Source organism: Benincasa hispida, chromosome 9 (genome assembly GCF_027475165.1).
Source record: "Benincasa hispida cultivar pf3 chromosome 9, pf3_genome.v1.1, whole genome shotgun sequence".
Lineage (NCBI taxonomy): Eukaryota > Viridiplantae > Streptophyta > Magnoliopsida > Cucurbitales > Cucurbitaceae > Benincasa > Benincasa hispida.
This window is the reverse complement of record NC_143486.1, coordinates 38,797,139-38,809,268: the sequence shown is the minus strand read 5'-3', so window position 1 is coordinate 38,809,268 and position 12,130 is coordinate 38,797,139.

The window sequence follows — 12,130 nt, the reverse complement described above, 5'->3', positions numbered from 1 at the left end:
AAATTAGCATAATCCTGCACTCGTTGTCGGACAACTTCCTGTACTTTGTCAGTAATGCAATTCTGAACAAAGTGGAATATACCCTTACAACTCTCCTTAACGAGTTACAGACATTCCAATCCTTGTTGAAAAGTAAGGAGAAGAAGAGAGGTGAGGCAAATGTTGCTTCATCTTTAAAGACGTTTCGTAAAGATTCGACCTTAGGAATAAAGTCTGCACCTTCTACTTCTAACACTTCCAAGTGGAAGAAGAAGAAGAAGAGTGGTAAGGGGAAGAGGAAGGTACCTGCTAATCCACAGCCTGTTGCCCAGCGGGGAAGGTGACCAGCACCCAGAGACAAAGGAAAGTGTTTCCATTGTAACCAGGATGGGCATTGGATAAGAAATTGTCCTCGTTCGATCAAAGAGAAGAAGAAGGCTAAGGCCAAGACCAAGGCAAAACAAGGTAAATATGACTTACTAGTTTTGGAAACTTGTTTAGTGGAGAATGATGATTCTTCCTGGATTATTGACCCTGAGACCGTTATTCATATTTGTTCTTCTTTTCAAGGGATTAGATCCTGGCGGTAGCTAAAGGCTAGAGAGATGGCACCAGGCATGTCGTCTGAATTGTGGCACCGGGAGAGGTCCAGTTGACTTTATAGAAGAAGTTTATCATTTTGCATGATGTTTATGTAGTTCCTGAGTTAAAAAGGGACTTGATTTCTGTAAAGTCTCTAATACGGTGTAATTATACTCTAAATTTTCAATTGAATAAAGTGTTTATTCATAAAGATGGAGTTGAAATTTGTTCAGCAAATTTAAAAAATAACTTGTATGTGCTAAGGCCGTTAGCAACAGTTCCCTTCATAATATAGAGATATTTAAATCTGTCGTAACTCAAAATAAACGACAAAAGGTTTCTCCTAAAGAAAATGCCCAACTTTGACACCTTCGATTAGGACACATCAATCTCAATAGAATTGAGAGGTCGGTGGAGAATGGACTTTTATACGAGTTAGAGGAAATTTTTTTATCGGTAAGTTCAGCGAGTTCAAGGTTGAAGTTGAAAATGCATTGGATAGACGGATTAAAACACTTCGATTGGATCGGGGTGGAGAGTTTTTGAATTCGGGGTTTCAGAATTATTTGATAGAACATGGGATCGTTTCCCAACTCTCAGCGCCGTGTACACCTTAGCAGCATGGTGTAGCGAAGAGGAAAAATAGAACCTTGTTGGACATGGTCCGATCGATGATGAGTTACACTTCCTTACCGGACTCGTTTTGGGGTTTTGCAGTGGAGACTGCAGTGTATATCCTCAACTGTGTTCTTTCCAAGAGTGTTGCGAGAACACCTTTGAAGTTGTGGAACGGGCGTAAAGCTAGTTTGCATCACTTCCATATATAGGGTTTCCCAGCACATGTGCTTGAGGCTAATCCAAAGAAAGTGGAACCACGGTCGAGGTTGTGCCTCTTTGTAGGCAACCTCAAAAGTACACAAGGGGGTTACTTTTATGATCCTACGGAAAACATAGTGCTTATGTCTACAAACGCTACCTTCCTCGATGAGGATCATATTAGGGAGCACAGTCCACGTAGTAAGATCGTGTTACGTGAGCTTTCCAACGAAACTACTGAAACTTCAACAAGAGTTGTTGAATGGTCTGCTTCATCAACCAGAGTTATTAATGATAGTTCATCTGGTAGGTCAGTTCCACCTCAAGAGTTTAGGGAACCTCGACGTAATAGGAGGGTTGCGAACCCACCTGTTCGCTATCTGGGTTTCACGAAAATTCTGGCTATGGTAGCTGATGGCGACATTGAGGATCCATTGTCTTATCAAAAGGCAATAAAAGATGTTGACCGGGATGAATGGGTCAAAGCCATGGATCTCGAAATGGAGTCGATGTACTTCAACTCAGTATAGGATCTTGTAGATCAACTTGATGGGGTAAAACTAATAGGTTGCAAATGGATCTACAAGAGGAAACAGGATGTCGATGGGAAGGTGCAAACCTTCAAGGCTAGACTTCTGGCAAAGGGTTATACACAGGTGGAGGGAGTTGACTATGAGGAGACTTTCTTGCCTATTGCCATGTTGAAGTTTATTCGCATCGTCCTATCCATTGCCGCATTTTATGACTGTGAGATATGGCAAATGGACGTCAAGACTACCTTTCTGAATGACAATCTTAAGGAGACCATTTATATGGTATAACCCGAGGGATTCATTACCCAAGGTCAAGAGCAAAAAGTTTGCAAACTGAACCGATTCATTTATGAACTGAAACAGATGTCTCGATCTTGGAACATTTTATTTGATATTGCAATTAAATCGTACGACTTTGATCAAAACGTTGATGAGCCTTGTGTCTACAAGAAAATCATCAATAGTTTAGTAGTTTTCCTAGTATTGTATGTAGACGATATCCTACTCATTGGGAATGATGTAGGACTACTGACTGCAGTTAAGAACTGGCTAATGACCCAATTCCAAATGAAAGATTTGGGAGATGCTCAATTTGTTCTTGGTATACAGATCTTTCCGGTTCGGAAGAATAAAGTGCTAGCGCTGTCTCGGGCATCGTACATTGACATGATGTTACTCAAGTACTCGATGCAGAACTCCAAAAGGGGCCTATTGCCTTTCAGGCATGGAGTTACATTGTCTAAGAAAATGTCTCCTAGGACGCCTCAAGAAGTTGAGGAGATGAGACGGGTCCCATATGCATCTGTCGTTGGCAGTTTGATGTATGTAATGCTCTGTACTAGACCAGATATTTACTCCACTGTGAGGATTGTCAGTAGGTATTAGTCTAATCCAGGACAGGGTCATTGGACCGCAGTCAATAATATCCCTAAGTATCTTCGGAGAATGAGGGACTACATGCTTGTGTATAGAACTAAGGATTTTATCTTTACTGAATACACATATTTTAACTTCCAGACTGATAAGGATTCTCAGAAATCCATTTTAGGGTCATTTTTCATTCTTAACGGAGGAACAGTAGTGTCAAAGCACTAAGCAGGGTTACATCGTCGATTCTACGATGGAACCCAAGTATGTAGCGGCTTTTGAAGCTGCTAAGGAGGTCATTGGCTTAGAAAGTTTCTAACTGATCTGGAAGTTGTTCCAAACATGCCTAGGCCCATCACCCTCTATTGTGACAATAGTGATGTGTGGTAAACTCCAGGGAGCCTAGAAGTCACAAGCTTGCAAATATATAGAGTGGAAGTATCATCTCATCCGCGAGATAGTGCATCGAGGGGATGTGATGGTCACGAAGATCACTTCAGAGCATAACGTTGCTGACCCGTTTACAAAGGCTCTTATGGCTACAGTTTTTACGAGTCACCTTTAAAGCATGGGTCTACAGGACCGCCCAAGGCTGAACTAGGGCAAGTGGGAGATTTTTTGTACTGGGCCTTAGTGCTCTAGTTTATTGTTTTGTACTAGTTGTTTTATGCACCCCACTCGCTTTAGGACAAGTGGGAGATTGTTGTGGTTGATGCCCTAAACTCTCGTTGGATTGTGTAGTTTGTAAACACTGTATTGAACAAACACTTGTGATGTAATAATATATGATATTTTTTTCACTATTGTCTATGAAACATGGGATGTTTTATTTGCTTTACCACAAACCAATAAATTAATATCCTTGGTTGTCGTTGTAACTTAAGCATGTATATGGAGACATACAGGTGGATCATGCCTTAAGTGATAACCAAAATGGTCTGTAGTATATGGATATAAGAGGGAAACTTTATCCTTGTGACACTACGGATGCGGCTCGCTTTGTAGAAGAGTTATAAGTGTTGTGACTTACTACAGATGATCTAATCCTGATCATTCATATGGAGACATGCGAGCAGGAGCGTCCTATACAAAGAAGTTTGTATAAGACCAGACCACGAAGTGTTATAGTCTCCTTATCTAACGTCATTCATGACAAAGACTTCATGGATGACCCTAGGTAACATGACCTCAATCCCGAGTGAGTTGGGAACTCCTGCCTTTGAAGGTAGTCCATTGATTTGCATGGGCGTGAGTGGCCAGATTGCGGACTCAAACCTACCATTTTGGGGATTCGTCTGATGGTGAAGTTGGGAACTCAGCTACACAAGATGGAATTCACTCATTCCCCAAAGCAGGGGTAAGTAGATAGATTGCTCCCTTAAGGGCTGATTCCGGGGCTTGAACGATGTAGCGTCACACACCTTCTCATGGACCGAGAGGTGTCCACACATAGTAGGACTATGTTGTATTGTTCATTAGAGGGATCAGTGGTACTTAAGGAGTTAGATGTAACTACGGGGGAAAAAGGGTAAATTGGCCAAGTTGTACTTACGAGCATTTGTGAAGGGTTATCGTACTGTTGATTGGTTATATTTGATAGACACAGAAATATATATAGTGAGAAGAGTGCAATTGCAGTCTTTAGTGGAATTCCTGGCAGTTAACGGATGGTGGATCTTGTGGCTAAAGTGTTTAGTCAACTATTCACATACCGTTAGAGCTTCAAGCCACAGGTCCATAAGGTCCCTTTGGTAGCTCAATGGATTCAAGTTGAGAATCAGTTTTTTGGGTCAGTTTGAAGTGTTCAAATTGACAAGAGGGAGTTTGATTATATATGATATGATTAAACAGGTCAATTATATAGGATATAGTTGACATGATGTATGAGATACATTAATTGGAGGAAAATTATATAAATAAGATTTATATCTAGTGGAGGAGAAAATGACTATAGTTTATATGTTGCATATGATGTTATATTAAAGCTATAGGTTATAAATATAATATGATTATATTTATTTTTAATTAAACAATTATGAGATAATTGTTGGTGGTTTTTCTCCATAACCGTATGAGATAGTGGGAGGTTACATTCAGTTTTCATAACTGAAGGATATAATAAAATTAGTTTTCATTTTGCAAAGAGATCGGATATCGCTTCACGGTTAGTACACTACCCATCGTCTACCTAACGAGTGTAGACACGATAGCTCAAGTTTTCCTAAATGATCGTGTGCACGCGCAGATTTCCTAAACGATCATATAGCTTTTTCTAAACGATCGCGCACGAAGGCGAGATTTCCTAAATGATTGTTTAAACGATCAGCCCCGATTTACTAAACGATCATGCACCTGTTTCTAAACGATCAACTCTAAATCACTCTCACTTGCTTGGTCATTGTAAACGATCGTAGTTTCCTTCTTCCCTCTACCAAATCCAATAGAGTCCACACTTCCTAGATTCTCACTCTGAGAATACCAATGTTACTAAGTGGTGGTATCCTTCTTGTTGCTTGTTCGTGTAGAAGACCATTCGATGGTGAGCGACAGCGATATTTGATGGATGATTGGCGACAGCGAGAGGTGCTGTTCCTTGATGAGAGCGAGAGAAAGGCAAAAAAAGTGTTCTTCAAATATGAGTTTCTCGATCTTTTATATTTCTAGTTAAAAGCATGTCATAATTTGTTTATAGATGCATAACTTGTTGTATGTTTATGAATGCGGTATTTCTATCACAATAAATTTGGAACGCTTCCGCTCATAGGTTCTCTTTGATAAGAGTGCCTTCAAATGGATCGGCAACGTTATACTCCGAAGCTATCTACATGACGATCACGTCCCCTCGATGCACAATCTCTCGGATGAGATGATACTTCCGCTCTATATGCTTCCCACGCTTGTAACTTCTAGGCTCTCAAGAATTAGCCATAACACCACTATTATCACAATAAAGGCTGATGGGCTTTGACATGTCTAAAACCACTTCTAGATCAGTCAGGAATTTCCTGAGCCACACAACTTCCTTAGCAGCTTCACAAGCCGCTACGTACTCAGCTTTTATAGTGGAGTCAACAATGCACCCCTGCTTGGTGCTCCTCTAGATTATTGCCCCTCTGTTAAGAATGAACACTGATCTTGATATGGATTTCTTAGAATTCTTATTAGTCTGAAAATTAGAGTTTGTGTATCCCGTAAGGATCAGATCCTTAGAACCATACACGAACATATAGTCCTTCATTCTCCATAAATACTTAAGGATATTCTTAATGGCGGTTCAGTGATCAAATCTTGGATTAGATTGATATCTACTGACTATCCTCACTGCATAGCAGATGTCAAGTCTAGTACATAACACCACATACATCAGGCTACCAACAATCGACGCATAGGGGATCCGTCTCATTTCCTCAACCTCTTGAGGTGTCTTAGGACACTATTCCTTAGACAATATAACTCTATGTTTGAAAGGAGTAAACCTATATTTGAATTTTGCATCGAAAACTTGACAAGCATCTTGTCAATATACAATGCTTGAAACAGGGTTGGTGTTTTATTCTTTCAATCTTTGAAGATCTAAATGCCCAGAATAAACTACGTCTCTCCCAAATCTTTCATTTGGAATTGGGTCGCTAACCAATTCTTAATTTCAGTTAGTAGACCTACATCATTTCCAATAAGTAGGATATCGTTTACATACAAATTAGAAAAGTTACTGAATTGTTGATAATTCTCTTGTATACATAAGGCTCATTAAAATTTTGATCAAAGCCACAAGATTTGATCGTAGTGTCAAATCTTATATTCCAAGATCGAGAAGCTTGCTTCAATCCATAAATGGACCAATTAAGTTTGTAAACCTTTTGCTCTTGACCTTGGGTTATGAATCACTCAGGCTGCTCCTTATAAATGGTCTCCTCAAGACTACCATCTAGAAAGACAATCTTGATGTCCACTTTCCAAATCTCATAGTCATAATATGAGGCAATAGACAAGAGGATCCAGATAGATTTCAATATGGCAACAGGTGAGAAAGTCTCCTCATAGTCGACTCCCTCAACTTGGGTATAATCCTTTGCCACAAGTCTAGCCTTAAAGGTTTGCACCTTCCCATCAGTACTCCGCTTTGTCTTGTAGATCCACTTGCAACCTATAGGTTTAACCCCATCAGTTTGATCTACAAGATCCCAAACCGAATTGAAGTACATAGACTCAATTTCGAGATCTATAACTTTGATCCACATATCTTTGTCAATATCCTTCATTTCTACTCATCTTTGTCAACATCCTCTATTTCCTTCTTGCAAGACAATGGATCCTCAACATCTCTGTCAGCTACGATAGCTAGGGTTTCTGTTAAACCCATATAACGAACAGGTGGGTCTGCAACATTCTCACTACGTCGAGGCTCCCTCAACACTTGAGGTGGATTTGATCTACTAGATGATCCAACTTCAATAACTCTTGTTAAGGTATTGGATTCTTCAACAACTCTTATTGAAGATTTAGTAACTTCGTTGGAAATCTCACTCAACACAATCTTATTGCGGGGTTTATGCTCCCTTATGTGGTCCTCTTCTAAAAAAAGTAGTGTTTGTCAACACAAACACCTTATTATCCTTAGGATCGTAGAAGTAACCACCTCTCGTTCCTTTAGGATAACCTACAAATAGGCACAATTTTAAACGAGATTCCAATTTCTTAGGATTTACCTCAAGCACATGTGCTGGGTAACCTCAGGTCCTGAAATAGTGTAAATTACCTTTACGACCATTCCATAATTTCAAAGGTATTATAGTAATACTTTTGGACGGAACACAGTTCAAAATGTAAGTTGTAGTTTGTATTGCATAATCCCAAAACAAGTCTGGTAGGGAAACATAACTCATCATAAACCAAATCATGTCCAACAGGATTCAATTTCTCCTTTTTGATACATCATTCTGCTAAGGTATACCAAGTGTCGAGAGCTGGGATAAAATTCCATGTTCTATCAAATCGTTTTGGAATTTTAGATCCGAATACTCTCCACCTCGATCAAATTAAAATGTTTTATTAGTTTTATTTAATGCGTTTTCAACTTCAGCCTTGTACTTCTTGAACTTTTCAAGGGCTTCAGACTTATGTTGCATTAAATAAACATACTCATATCTAGAATAATTAGCAGCAAAAGTGATGAAATATTCAAATTCTCCTCTTACCTTAACATTCATCGAACCATAAAGATCTGAATGTACAAGTTCTAAGGGTTCTTTGGCCCTACGACCTTTTTCCGTAAAAGATCTTTTAGTCATTTTGCCTTCAAGGCATGACTCTCACACAGGTAAAGAATTTTCTTCTAACTCGTTAGAAGTCCATTCTTGATCAGTATCTCAATCCTATTGAGGTTTATGTGTCCTAATCTTAGGTGCCAAATTTAGGCATTTTCCTTCAGAGAAATTTTAAGTCTTTTATTCTAAGTTATCGCAGTTTTTTCAGTGTTTAGGACTACTTTAGTTGCTAACAGAGCATATAAAGATTATTTTCCAGCTTAGCAAAACAAAGTTCTATACCATTCTTATATATAGACGCTTTATTCACAGAAAAATGTACAAAATATTTGTTAGGTTTTATATCCTAAAACTCGTGGTTTGTAAACAATAAAACTTATTTTGAAAATTCAATAAAGTTGTTATTAAATATATGAATTACTTATTTCGTTTAAGAAATAAATCCAATAACTAAAAGATCCATGACTATTACATGAATATTTAAACTTTATGTGGAAACATAAAAGTGGATCAGGTTCGAGTAAATAGTCAAAATGGTCTATAGTATGTGAATAAGGTTGGGTGCCTTATTCTGGTAACATTATTGGATGTGGCCCACTCTGTAGTTGTTACAAGGAGTTGTAAAGTGCTATAGAAGAGGTGATCCTAATTCGTACATGTAATGACATGAGGAGTGGGGGTGTCCTGTGCAATGAGTTTGCGCAAGATTGAACCACGAAATAAGCCACTTTTACTTTATAACGTTGTTTACTATTTCAAAGTGATGACCTAGGTAACTTGGCCTTAATCCTGAGTCAACTATGAACTCCTGTTTATTTGGGATTATCCTTAGATTTTCATAGGTAAGAGTTGACTCAACAACACCGACTCAATAAACCTCCCATTTCAGGGGTAAGACTGGGTAGATAGCTAGAGACATAGGGTGCAAGATGGAATTCGCTCCTACTCTCTTTAAGGGATAGTAGAGAGATTGTTCCCTTAAGTGCTAACTCTGGGTCTTGAACAAGGGGCCCCGCCTTCTCATTGGCCTGAGAAGGACTCGGTTTGATGATCGGATCACAAACCAATTGTTCATTAGAGGATCATATGACTTAAAAAACAAGAGGTAATCTCGGGGGTAAAACAGTCATTTGACCCAGCCGTCATTACGAATAACCTGTGAAGGGTCAACTTACTAATCATGGTTATATCGAATGGACACAATATATCTACATCGAGGGGTGTGCAACTCTAGGCTTTAGTGGAGTGACCTAGTAGTTAACGAATAGGGGTGAATTTGGTGTAAAGAGTTCAGTCAATTAAAAAAATGGACCAAAAACCTCGCTCTTATACTAATTGAAGGAACTGTGAAGTTCTGCAACGGAAGTGGGGATCGACCCAATTTATATTTTCACAAAACAAGAAATTTATAGAACATAATTATGCAAAATTTCATTAAAATATAGCATGCAAAAGGAGAAGAAAAAGAGATTAGAGTTAGGGTTTCAAGAAACTTACCCTTATAGATACCGAAATCTTTACGAACTCCCCTTTCCAAAAGAATCACAAACAATAAACTTCGAACGATAAAACCAAGAGGCACAACCACAAAAATTACCTTTGTATTCCCTTGGGATGAGAATTTCTCAGAAGGTGTGAACTCTAAGATTTTGGAAGAGAGGGAGAGATTTTTTAGAGAGATGAATTAGTGTGGTCTCTTTTTGAAAATTACAGAGAGTTATCTTTTCTGTATCAATCCAAAAGAGAAGAAAAAGAGTTTATATATATATATATATATATATATAACTTCCCTGCAAAACCACCAAACAATCACGTATCAAGTTGAGAGAATAGTGGGTAGGGAGTTATAACTCCCACCCAATAATTAATTCAAAAATTAAATAATATAACAAATTATTTAATATATATATATACACACACACACCTTATCATATATTATATATGTTATATCAAATATAACACATGACCTATAGTTTTATATTGTATCAAATAAAATATAATCTATTGTTGGGTTTTATGTTCTAAAACTCGTGGTTTGTAAAAAATAAACTTATTCTGTTATCAATAAAGATATTATTGAGGCCTGTTCAATAAAGTTGTTATTGAATGTATGAATTGATCATTTCATTTTAGAAATAACCTAAATCCAATAAACTAAAGATCCATGACTATTAAATGAATACTTGAACTTTATGTGGAGACATAAGAGTGGATCAAGTTCGGTTAATAGCCAAAACGGTCTATAGTATATGAATAAGATTGTGTACCTTATTCTAGTAACTATCGGATGCGGCCCACTCTGTAGTTATTACAATTTGTTGTAAAGTGCTACAAACAAAGTGATCCTGATTCGTTCATGTATTGACATGAAGAGTGGGGGCGTCCTATACAATGAGTTTGCATAAGATTGGACCAAGAAGTAAGTTACTCTTACTTTATAACGTTGTTTACTGTTTAAGACTGATTATTTCAAAGCGATGACCTAAGTAACTTGACCTTAATCCTGAGCTAAATATTAACTCCTATTTATTTGGGATTATTCTTAGATTTGCATGGGTGAGGATTGGCTCAATAGCGCCATCTCAATAAGCCTCCCATTTCAGGGGTAAGATCGGATAGATAGCCGAGGACATAGGATGCAAGACAGAATTCACTCCTACCCACTTTTAGGGATAATAGAGAGGTTATTCCCTTAAGTGTTAACTCTGGGTCTTGAATAAGGGGCCCCACCCTTTCATTGGCCCAAAGAGACTCGGTTTAGTGATTGGATCACAAACCAATTATTCATTAGAGGATCAGTGGGACTTAAGGAGCAAGATGTATTATCAGGGGTAAAACAACTTTTGACCCGACCGTTATTACGAACAACCTGTGAAGGGTTGACTTACTAATCATGGTTATATTGAGTGGACATAATATATCTACAGTAAGGGAAGTGCAACTACTGGGCTTTAATGGAGTGACCCGGTAGTTAACGAAAGGTGGTTAATTAAATTAAAGAGTTTAGCCGGTTAATCTTGGATCATTTGAGCCCATGATCTGTAGGTCCATGAGGTCCCCTTACTAGCTCATATCAGACTAAACCTTATAATAGTGTGACAAAGTGTTCAAATTCGGTTTTTGGAGCAAAACGTTAAATATATACGATATATTTAACCTAATGTTTAATTGTGAATTAAACATAAAGAGAAAAAATAGGAGATATTTAAATAAGATTTAAATATCAAGATTATGAATAGAGATTCATATTAATTGGGATTAGTGTTGGATTTAATATTAAATTAAATTAATTAAAATTTTTAATTAATTATTTAATATTAATTTAATTTTAAAATTAATTATTAGAATTAATTTTGAAATTAAATAAAATTGGTCAAAATTGCATCAAAAGTCAAAATTGTTGACTAGGTAAAAATGTAATGAAAGTCAAAATGTTGACTTTTGACTTTGAAAGTCAAAAAGTCAAATTGTTGACTTTGGACTTTGAGAGTCAAACTTTGACCTTTGACCAAGTTAGTGGAAAGATTCAACAATTGTGAGTGGAAAATTCCAACATTTGCATTGCTAAGTGTTATCTTTATTTGAAGACACTTATCAACTAATCCCAATTTGAGTTAGTGGATTTTTTAGTATCAAATTCTCATCAAACTCAAAGTTGCATATTTTTGCATGAAATGAGCTTTAAAAATAAGAGATTTATGAATTTTTCAATTCTTGGCCAAGTGGAATTTTATGAGATTATTTGACAACCTTAACCATTTTTTCTTTCAAATTCTTAGCCTTTTCCTCTTCAAATTAGTCACTCACCGGATCCCACCATTCCATTCTAAGGTCGGAGAATAGTCGATAAGACTCACGTGGTGGTCTACGAACCGTTCGCGTAAGATGGGAGCTGATTTGAAGAAGATTCGAGTCTATAAAGGTTGTATATCTTTTTTCTCTTTATACTTGTTTTAATTGCATGCTTATTTTTTAAAATAACCTAATTAGAGTACTTTAGATCCATTTTTCCTTCCTTTGCGCATGTGTTCGTTCCATCACCATAGTTTTAATTCTCTCATTATTGCATGGTATTTAATATAAATC